We start from the raw sequence: 12,066 nt of genomic DNA on the forward strand, positions 1-12,066 counted from the left end.
CACACACACACACACACACAGCAGCAAATTATGGTTGGAAGTCCCGTGTCACTCATTCATCCGAGGTGCTTAGCCTTGTGTTAAAGCAATATTTGCCCAATGTTCAATGTACAGTAGAGCTTGATATCCAGTTACCGATTTATATGTGTAATGTGTATACATAAAGAAATTGTCATGCATCCATGCCTCTGAGATGAACAAGAGGTCTTCACATCTCCCAATTCATGTCACTAGCACTGAACAATTACAAACTTACAATTGACGTAGGAATTTCAAGACTGAAGTTTCCAACATATTCTGATATTTATACATTCAATAATAAAGGGGTCGGTTTCCATGCTTGTTTTTTTGTGTAATTATACTTTTTAAACACAAGTAGGTCAGTCTCTCTGACAGGAAGTCTTTTGACCTCAGTTAAATAAATGCACCACTAAGTTATGTTAGCTATTTGCCAGCTCCATTTCATGTAATGCTTGTGTGAAAGAAAAAAGGACCAAACCAAAAAAATAAAGAAGTTTTAGGTGAACAATTGCCCAGACGGTTTTGGATAGGTTCTGCCATCCATTCTGCAATCCGAAGAGTTCAGTTTTGAGGTATAACATCATGGTTAGTACATTTCCATGTGTTTTGTATACATTGGTAAACTGGATATCAAGCCTATATACAATTTGAGGAAAATATCGCTTTACGCAGTTGCAATCAGAGATTTAGTCTGTCTGTCTGTCTCTCTCTCTCTCTCTCTCACTCACTCTCACTCTCACTCTCTTTCTCTCTCATGCCCACTTTCTCTTCTTCGCATGTACCCCCTCCCCAACACACCCCCTTGCCAGTTAGAATCCCCCCTCTCTCACTCACTGACTCAGTTGTCTCCGAGTCTCCCCTGTGACCGCCTACCCCCTCTTCCATTCACCCACACCCGCATGCTCTCTCTCTCTCTCTCTCTCTCTCTCTCTCTTTCTCTCTCTCTCTGCTATACACTGAGCAAGGGACGTGGATGGGTTCTGAGTGGAGGATCTTAGCCTATGGGTGTAGATGTAGAGATAGCTGTTACTGAGGGAGTTGCTCTCTCTTTCTCTCTCTCTCTCTCTCTCTGAGAGGTGTTTCACATCTTAGCAGCTAAAGAACAGACTGTCTGTGGATTATATTTCCCACCTGGAGAGAATGTATCAGGAAGTGCATGGACCTGCCACCTGAGGTATGTGTGTGTGTGTGTGTGTGTGTGTGTGTGTGTGTGTGTGTGTGTGTGTGTGTGTGTGTGTGTGTGTGTGTGTGTGTGTGTGTGTGTGTGTGTGTGTGTGTGTGTGTGTGTGTGTGTGTGTGTGTGTGTGTAAGGCCTTGAGGCAGAGTGTATGGCCAACAGTCATTCAAATCTGTGTTTATATACTGTATATAATCTCGGTCTTGAACAGTGCTTGTATATGTATACTTTTATATATATACTTTACTGGGCGTCAAGTCAGTTTGTTGTAAATCTTTAAAGGATATACTGGTCCTTCTTAAAAGGCAGCATGATGTCTTTGTCTACCTTCAACAGGGCTTACTTAGCTTTTTTGTTTTATGTTGTTGTTCTTGTGTGCTCTGAGACTGCCCGCGTGCCGGCTGGCAGCGCACAAAAGAGGGGCAAACAGGTTTTTTAGTTGGCATGCTTGACGCACACAAACACACGCTCTTTCCAAAAACCTTTCGGGTAGAAGATAAGATTGGGATTCGTCCCAGTTTCAGAGGACCTTGGGGTGGCTCTCATCCAGATGCTTGTGTGAGTGTGTGTGTGTGTTTGTGTGTAAGGTAAAGTGTAACTGCATCACTCTACACTGAACAATAAGTCAATCTTTTGTTTTTCATGGGGGGCCACACAGATGGGTTATTTTCAGTTGGCCTAGACTCTGCACACACCCTGGTTTGTTTTTGTTTGGGAGTGTGTGTGTGCTTGCGTGCGTGCGTGTGTGCGTGCCTGTTCAGCAGTTGTTGATGCTGAAGCCTTGGCTAATGAAGGATATGATGTGGGGTGTGACTGTTAAAGGATATGCAACAAATCAATCATGGTAACCTGATTTAGAAGGAGGTTTCCATTCAGTCACAGCCGCCTTTCAACAGTGCGTGCGTGCGTGCGTGCGTGTGTGCGTGCGTGCGTGTGTGCGTGCGTGCGTGTGGTGCACGCACACCACACACACACCCATCTGTCTGCTCAGTCCACATTGGTGAGGGTATGGGGGACCTCTGTCTGGCAGCTCTCTATCTTTGTGTGTGTGTGTGTGTGTGTGTCTCTCTCTCTCTCTCTCTCTCTCTCTCTCGTCATTGTCAAATGTTTAAAGGTTGTTCTTCTGAGCATAATGGATTGCCTACATCTCGCTATATTTCTCCTTGTATGCCATTCTTTCTCAGTATGCATCATTCCTCTGTGTCATTGTTCATGAAGGAGTGTGTTCCACTGGCTGAAGCCCTGCAGCATTAATGTAATATAGCTGAAAGCTGTATACCCTGTAGCCTGTCTCAGAGTGTAGAGCGGTCCTTGCCTCCTTCTGCGGTCAGCTGTTGAGCCACATGTTCCTATGACTTAGTCACAAACCCTACTCTGGATAATTATGGGATGATTTATGTGGTTGGCTGTCATGGAAACCACTTGGTGGTGGTGGGGGTGGTGTGTGGTGGGGGGGCACGGCTGCGTTGATGATTTTTCCTCAGAGGAAGGTCCTTGATGGAGCGGCTGTCCTTCGAAACTCTGAAGCTATCCTCCCCACAGCGATATTTATGTAAAATAGTCACCCCCTGCTGGTATATTAACCCCACCTTTTGGCTGATAAATGTTTAAATAAGACTTATTTTTTGCATGGTTAAAGAGGGAAGTGTTAGCTCTGTGGGGAGGTGTAGGGTCTATTAAGAATCTCCAATTCAGTCAGCCCCGTGACTTTCATCAGACTGTGAGAGGAAATGCCATAGAAATGCTGATCTGTTTGCTGTTGTGCATTTCTGCTCACTGCATGTCGTCAAGCCAATCGGGGGAATTCTTGCACACTCACACATCTAACTGAGAGGCGTCTTTCCAGTCCGAAGTCTTTGTGTACCTTTCTGAAGTCCAAAATTCAGCCCAGCCACAAGCGGATCTATTCTTAGAAGCAGAATGGCCGGGTTACCACGCTTATTGGATTTCTTATGTAGATCCTCTCTGAGGGACCTGGCACCCCCACCATCTCCTGTACAACACATGAACACACACACACACACACACACACACACACACACACACACACACACACACACACACACACACACACACACACACACACACACACACACACACACACACACACACACACACACACACCCACCCCCCCCCCCCCAAAGAGACAGATATCCATTTCATATGACTGACGTCAGAAGGCTGACAGCTGACAGGGCAAACGGGAGGAGGGTGGGGGTGGGGTTGAGATCAGAATTAGTAGTGTTAGAGCTGGTCTAGGATTCATAGCAGTCTGCCAAGTCGTGAGATCAAATGTGATCCAGCAAGTATAAATTCCCATATAATTTAGTTTTACATTGTATTGTCAGATTTCAGGTTTTTCAACGCATCATCACTCCCAAGTCATCAATTGACAATCGAACACACATTGACAGGGACGGAACGGACAGTACCCGGTTCGCGTCCCATATGGACGAGGAGGTGTCATTATTGACTATTCTCTAGTTGTGGGCACTCACTCGCCTCACTCAGGCACTTCTCATGTGGCTCAACTCCACGTCTTCTGATGGCACGCCTGCCTTGTTCTTCAGTTACTTTTTGTATGTATTTAACTGTTTTCATTATGGTATGCATTATTTGTCGTTTTTTTTATTTCGCAATGCCATTGTAATTCTCTCCCCTCCCCCCCCCCCCCCCCCCACTGACGCTGTTCACACACAACGGAAAAAAACATAATATTATGAAGCCCCAAAGATGAAACCACTATACAACATTTCAGAACAACCGCCTCAGAACATCTCAAGATGGCTGATGCCATTTCAGATGATTAACCATGTCGAATTGCAGACTAGCATGAACTATGTACAGGTATATTGGGAGCATAGCCATGTTATTTAAACAATCAAGTGCTTGTCGCTTTGATGCATTTATGTTTTTGCAGATTGTATATCTTCACAGGGCAGTTTAAAGGAGGAGTTCACCCAAAAAATGACTTATTTTCTATCAATTGCACACCCTATGAAGCCTTGAATCCATGGATTATTTTTTGTTTTTGTCGCATTCCTAAACTAATAATATGATTCCCGTCTCCTACTGGCTAATGTATCCGGTAGGAGACACAAAGTAGATTATTTGTGTCTCCTACCGGAAATACACACGGTCATCAAATTATTGTCTTAGGAATGCCACAAAAACAAAAATAAATCCATGAAATCAAGGCTTCATGGGGTGTGTAATTGATAGAAAATAAGTAATTTTTTGGGTGAACTCCTCCTTTAAGAGTGTTTACAATCACACTATTGATTGGTTTCATCCCATGAAACCTTGATCACACCCGCTTTGATCTGAACTGGCGAGAAGATTGAAATGCATAATCAAATAAGTCCAAAACACTCAACATGCGTTCTCAGGAGCGAGGCCCTCAGGCTGGGGAGTTGGATTCTTCCAACAGCAGCCAAAGCTACTGTAAAATCCTGAGTGTTAATTCAACTCTTAAGTGTGCAAATGGAACCAAATGGACCCTTAAATGAACACTAAGGATTTTACTGTATTGAGAGGTACAGTATTACTACTGTATGCAGCATGATATTTAGGAGACCAAGATTAAATCCAAGCCTTTAAGCCTCACCAGGGGTTGACACTAAGGTCTCAGAGGCTCTTGCCCATCGAGCAAGGACCGCTCACGCTCTACTTGCCCAAATTGTCATGCCCACTTGCCCGTAAAGTAGACATCTGTTGACTGGACTCTTTTCATTGGTAGAAATGATATGAAACCAGTCGGTCGTGGATCTTCAACCTCAGGCTTTATTTCATGGCAGGTTACTAATAGCATAGCATAAGCAAGCAATGCTCAAGATCATCTCCGTTCCATTCCTCCGTTCAATTATTCGATTACACACAAATTAGTAATATTTATACCCCTTCTATCAGTACTTAATAGGCCTCTCCTCCTCCTCTTCTCATCTATTTCTTAATATTAGGCAATATTAACCATCTTGTGACTAGGCCAGATGGTTATCTGCACGTGATTTCTAAGTGTAACACAATACATCAATTTCCCCATCAGTTCACTTTGACCTAGTGTATAACTCATGATCTGCCTCTTGTGTCTGATCAATCTCCTGTGGGAGCCATCTTCTCTCCCTTCGTGGTCACTTTCCCAGACGTGAAATCATTGTTTGTTAATCATGCTTTGAACATTTACTTTAAGTAAGTAAGCAGAGTAAGAGTAAACAAAGCATCTGTACTCTAACTACTTTTTATGCTTTTCATCATGAATCATCATTATCTGCACACAGAGGGCCTAGGCCTCTAATCCAGAGGCCTTTCTTACTACACCTGAAAAGAAAATCGTCATTACAAAATGATAGGTAAAATTTGAATTACCATTCATTTTAACACTTATTTTCTACTTGTACGATGTGGACAACATTTCAAACCTCAATTTTTATGCCAAATATCTCAAACCGTTGCAATCCCCACTCAAACGCACTTGCCCTAATGCCTGTAGGGGCAACCTGAAAGCAAACTCCACCTGCCCGACCGCTTTATTTACCTGCCACCGCAGGCGGGAAACTGTTAGTGTCAACCCCTGCTCACTATGTAATATACTTTTCTTTTGAGAATAAAATGTAATCTTGTCCAATCTGTATGGTAGAGTATGTTAACACAATATAACTTACTGTATACAATTGGGGTGGTTGTATTTTGTCTCCCTGCTCTTCTATTGAGACATTTAGATCATGTCAAAGGTCTTGTCTCACCTAGACACAGGATCTGACACAAATTTTGACCCAATGGTCAAGATTCAATTTATCCCTCGAGCAAGCAGGCAGCTCTATTAGCTCAATGGTAAACAATTCAGCACTTAAGCAGAAAACCAAGTTCAAATCCAGGAAAAGTTACATAGGGCTGATTTTAGTCTAAACCCTTACAAAATAATAGGAAAAAACTGCAGACTATTGTACTCCTTTGAGTACAATATTATCAAAGGGCAGAGCTTCCACCCATAATTACCAGATACTCTGGTGAACGCAAAGGCTTGATTTACCATACATTGTTGTGCACCACAGATGCATATAGCTGAAAATAGTTGATCTACAAGCTCACACTTCGAACAGCTCTCACAACGAGCTCATAAAGCTCACAATGTGTCACCTATTTCCGGCACGCGAGACTGGTGTGCAAAGAAGTATAAGTTAGGCGTAAGGTCAACCTAGCCAACATGAAAGCGTCTGCGAGCTGCTCCCTTTAGGACTCTGTAGATTACTTCCTGGTTTTGATGTTGGCATGCCGCCGGCTCGCCGGCATGTGACTGGTGGCCTTGCAGACTTTGTTTCCTTTCCTGGGCTATTACTGGATACTGGGTCAGTCAGGGCACGTCAGAGTCAGGGTCAATGTCTGGGCTTGCCAGGACTTGCTTCTGCTACATTTGTGTTGTTTAGGTGTGTGTTTCTGTGCATACGAACACTGCTGCTCTTCTGTTTATATGCATTGGGTCATTGGAATTTGCAGTGGAACCAGAAGAGGCGGGCTAAGCTCCATGCTCTGCCAGGAGAGATCGTGTGTGTGTGTGTGTGTGTGTGTGTGTGTGTGCGTGGGCTAGCGTGTGCGCGTGTGAGATAGTTCTCGAGTGCAGGGCGGTTCTTGTGATGATGTGACACATTTGCCATGGTGATGAAGACAGGTGTTTCGCAGGGTTTGGGAGATGAAGAAAGGGAGGAGGGGAGAGGCAGAGAGAGCGCTTCGGAGGCAGCAGCTGGTTCTCTCCACCCCTGCTGGAATGTGTGTGTGTGTGTGAGGGCAGGTGCGCCAAAGGCAATCACTCCTCTGCTCCAGCCACAAGTGCTGCTCTTGACACACACACACACACACACACACACACACACACACACACACACACACACACACACACACACACACACACACACACACACACACACACACACACACACACACACACACAGGTTTTATTTAATTAATTAATTTGATTTATTCAGGAAGCGTGGATATTAGAGTGCTGACTACGAGCTTGGCTGCAGAGGCCCAGATAACGCTTTCAATGTTAGCAGGAATATTCAAGCGTTCCCTTATTAAGGGTGGCGCTTTGATCTCGTCAGGAAGCCGCAGGGGGAGGGAAGTGTACACGGAGATGAAAGATAATGGCTGGCTGTGATGTGTTTGCTCACGATTTCAAAACATGTCACCTCTCACATTCAACCGTAATCAAATTAGGTCGATGCCTAATGGGACATGGCCCCCCTTCATCCCCCTCCTTTACGACAATAGCATGATACTCTCCCAACATATTCTCATGAAAATAATGTCTATAGTTGACCCAGTTCCGTAGTGTCATTCTGTCAAACTCCTCTTGATCCTTGATACTTGAACTGTGAGGGAGAGAGAGAGGGGATGGTTAAGAGACAGATGAAGTGAGGAGAATAGTATGAGTGGGTGATGTGGAGGTAGGGGCGATACAGGGGCTGTCTATCATCTCAGCACCTCTGTGAGGGCAGATAAGGGGATTCTGAGGGGAGGAGAGCGAGAGAGAGAGAAAGAAGGAGAGAGGGAGAGGCCTAGCAACAAGCAAAGCAACGCCTTTGCCCTTACTGTGGAGGGAATTGCCACTTTTGTTTTTGTGTGTGTGTGTGTGTGTGTGTGTGTGTGTGTGTGTGTGTGTGTGTGTGTGTGTGTGTGTGTGTGTGTGTGTGTGTGTGTGTGTGTGTGTGTGTGTGTGTGTGTGTGTGTGCGCACACCCACATTTATTTGATGTGTGTATGTGTGCCTTTATGCGTGTGATTTGAACCAGAAGTGCTGTAATTTCATGCCTCGGAATGAAATAGACCTCATTTCGAAGGTTAAATACTCACTCAGCCCTGAACCCCCCATCCCCTCCTTGCCCAGCCGCCTCTCCCTCTTCCCTGTAGAATACCACTCTACCGCTGCCCTTGCCATTCTCTCCAGCACCTATACCTCCAGCACAACTGTGCACATTGTTGCCTCGCTCATTACAGCTGCATCTTGAGATGGCACAGATACAGCATAGATAGAGCGATAAATCTTGAGATTAGCATCCCCTCCTTATGAACTCCAGGCATTATTGGGAGTCGACTCAGAGTGGTGCTGCGCCTTCATGCTGTTTGGAGGCCAGACAGCATGAACATGGAGAGTAAGTGATCGCATATAATCTGATGGCAGACAGAGTGATTAATGGTGGCCATGGGCGGTGGCGTAGGGGGGGGGGTTCAAGGGCTTGATGAAAGATAACTAAGACAGACAGAGAGAGAGTGGCGGAGAGAAAGACGGATGTCGTGGAAAGGAGAAGACAGATGGAGTGCTTTTGGTGATAGACAAGACATGATGTGGCGTCCCAAGACATGACATACGGAGAGGAGATTCCTCTGTTTTTCCCTACACCTCTGTCTTTCTGTGATGCCTCCAGTTCTTTAAGATGTCCAGGAGTACGTATCTTCCTAGACCCCCGCGCCCTGCCTCACCCACTCTCATTTATCTCTCTGTTTCATCTGTCCCGCTGTAGGCGAGAGCCTCCCCAAAACATTTAGTCCACTTTATTCCATTCCGTCTCTCCTCTCTGTGTTTGTCTCACTGTCCCTGCATTTTTTATTCATTTGTTTGATCAAGCTTCAGTCTTACATGCGTTGTTTGATTCATCTGTCAATAAGAGAGGGCCGTACCTCCCTTTCTCCAAGGTCAACATTATGATTATTAACAGGGAGACACAGTAATGATGGTGGTGCTCATTTACTATTCATTTCCTGGACTGAACCGACCTGCTGTTTCTAAGAAAACTACACTGTGGGGGCCGCTCTGTGCGTGTGCGTGTGCATGCGTGTGGGTACGGCGTGCGCGCATGCACGTCTTGAGCTGCAGGTTTTCATTTTGCATGGGTGCTACAGAACAGTGTGTCTGTGTGCCTGTACACATTCAAACATCTGTCTGTCATTATTTAAAGTCCCACATGAAAGCAGCTTTTGTTTTGCTGTGTCTGACTGTGTGTTTAGGTGCAGGAGAGACAGGTGGCTCACAACACAATCAGGGATTTCCCCTTATGTTCCTTTATGCATCTCTATTAACTCGTCTGTCTGCACTCCCCTTTGTTTGCTGGGGCATTTTTACGAAACGGCTCAATAAAACAACGGCTACCGTACTTAAATCTGGGCCGAAGCTTAGGTGACGTTCCCTCTTTCCCTGTTCCCAGGTCAGGTCATGCGTGGCCTTTGAACTTAGTTGAGGAACACTTACTACTATATTGGACCACTCGACTCATGCATGCAGTATGTATACAGTATATGAAGTGTAGAGCATTGGTTCTCAAAGTGGGGTCCTTGGGGTGGGGTAACAGGGGGTCCCCAGCAAAATGTGTAAATATAGTGTCACAATCATTTTAACCACTTTAACCATTTTATACTTTGGCTATTCAAAAATAGCAGATATACAAGCTCATAGTCCGGTACCGAGTGCCGCGCTATGAGCTTGTAGATCTGCTATTTTTGAAAAATCCTTGGCCAAAATACTTTTGAGATGGGGGCGGCGCAGCCAAATGCATATCATTCTGGGGGTCCTTGACATGAAAACGTTTGAGAACCACTGATGTAGAGGACAGATTATCTCCCCTTTCTCTGGTTTCTCCACACCAGCTCCAGAATGGGACAGAGCTGTCAAAGTGGGAGTGGTGTGTGTGTGTGTTGTGTGTGTGGGGGGGGGGGGGGGTAACTGTAACCCTCAGACGGAGTAAGTGGGGCTCAGGGAGCTGGGGTCAGGTGAGGAGGAGGGACTGAGATAGAGAGAGAAAGAGAGAGAGAGAGAGCGAGAGAGACACACACATGGGAGAGAGGGACGCGAGAGGAACGAGCTGCTCCAAGCGGCGGAGTTGCCATGGCTACAGGGGAAACGGATGAATGAATGACATCACAGCGGCAGGGTTGGTGAAGGGAGTGTGAAATTGATTTGGCGGAGGAGCATTGGGAGGCGGGCACTCGTCGGGGTGTCATCGGACAGACACGTTTTCAGCTCTCCCTCCTCCATCCCCCCCAGTTCTCCCCTGTTTCTGCGGACACGCTTTCACCGGTAAGACTCGCTCTCGCTTTCCTCCTCTTTTTCTTCTCTTTTCTTTTTCGAGATGAATTTTGCTGTGCTGGATCAGGCGGCGGGGTTGAAGAGGTAGAGGTGTGCTTTTTTCTTTCTTTACTGTTAGGTCCTTGCAGGTCGCTTGACGGCACACGAGGCAAGCGAGGGTGCGTTTGAGAACGGGACGTGTGTGTGTCTGTTGACGTGTTGGTGCCGGTGGAAGTCGTGAAGGCACAGGGAATTAACAGGGGTGGGGGGGGGGGTGTTGGAGCAGATGTGCCGTGCAGTTGTCATGGTTCTAAATATACCATGAAATGCTGAGTGTATGTGTGTTGTGGTGGAGGGTGTGGGGGGGTGCCTTCATTTGGAAGTCTGTGAATGTAAGTACTTTTGTGTATGTGGGAGGGGATGCAAAGCTGTTGATTTACTGTGATGAATGCTGAAAAGAATCCTGCTCCTCCTATACACTCAATGCAACATGAATTATGAGGATTAAGGTCGTCACACTTCATGACAGGGCTTTACCGTGTGTGTGTGTGTGTGTGTGTGTGTGTGTGTGTGCGTGCGTGTGCGCCAACAATGTTGGCATTAGTATGCCAACATTATTGTATGTAACAATGTTCTGCCTTATATGCACTTTGTAACTGGCTGTTTTCCCATTATCTGACTGCACTGGCAGTGTTTATGTCCTTTGTACAAGGCATTCTTGTACTTCTGGTGTGTGTGTGTGTGTGTGTGTGTGTGTGTGTGTGTGTGTGTGTGTGTGTGTGTGTGTGTGTGTGTGTGTGTGTGTGTGTGTGTGTGTGTGTGTGTGTGTGTGTGTGTGTGTGTGTGTGTGTGTGTGTGTGTGTGTGAGAGAGCACTTGTGCCCATGTGTGTTTCTTTGTGTAAGATTCCTATTGCCATTTAGTTGGTATACAGGCTAACAGCATTTCTGTGGTCATGTTTTTTTTAGGCATTTCTGTCCTCTAGCAAAAACAAACCAAAACACTGAAAACTTCCCAGGAACAACTCCAGCCTTTCATCAGATCATACGAGTCATTACAGAGACAACAGGCCTTGACCCCAAAGAGGTGGGGTCAGGGTCAGAGAGTGTAGGGTCAGAGTGTATGGGGGCCAGAGGTTGTAGCTATAAGCCAATGAAAATCCTCATCTCAGTCACTTGGCGTTTGACCACCATGCTGCATTCAACAAACAATTAATGGGAGAGATCAGGAATGAACATGTATAGATATGAAAACATAGTAAAACATCAATACTATGTGTGTTATAGCCCATTGGTCTGCTGATCCAGTGCGTGAGTTAAAATGCAACATGTTTAATGCACGTGTATGTTATTCTGAAGCCAACTGTATGCCTATGGGTGGAAGTGACATGCGCCCGCTAGCAGCCAGTCTAAATTATGTAGCTAGGTATCCCGCTAACAAAATTATAACACAGGTAATAACCTATTCCATCCACCACGGCTTGCAGATTTGTGTGTGTGTGTGTGTGTGTGTGTGTGTGTGTGTGTGTGTGTGTGTGTGTGTGTGTGTGTGTGTGTGTGTGTGTGTGTGTGTGTGTGTGTGTGTGTGTGTGCGCGTGCGCGCCATGCAAAAACATACATTTACATCTCTGCATTTGCCTAACGCCCTTATCCAAAGTGCTGAGACAACCACAACAAGCAACAACCTCCTTGAGACCAGAGAACAAATGTACTCTAACTCAACCTAGACTGTACATATACAGTATAAGTTAAGTGAATTTACATTTACACCCAGAATGTGTCCTGCATTTTATGCAGTGGAAGTGGCATGTACCCA

General features: G+C 45.6%; 1 protein-coding gene across 1 annotated transcript in view; it reads left to right on the forward strand.

The window, feature by feature from the left end:
• Positions 1–10,232: 10,232 nt before the first annotated feature.
• myo16 (myosin XVI) overlaps positions 10,233–12,066 on the forward strand; it is a 137,639-nt gene continuing 135,805 nt past the window's right edge. Inside the window, exon 1 of the mRNA XM_084085281.1 lies at positions 10,233–10,264. The gene's annotated coding sequence lies outside the window, so the exon portion shown is untranslated. The remainder of the gene's footprint in view (positions 10,265–12,066) is intronic.

Source organism: Gymnoscopelus microlampas (assembly GCF_963454915.1).
Source record: "Gymnoscopelus microlampas genome assembly, chromosome: 17".
NCBI lineage: Eukaryota > Metazoa > Chordata > Actinopteri > Myctophiformes > Myctophidae > Gymnoscopelus > Gymnoscopelus microlampas.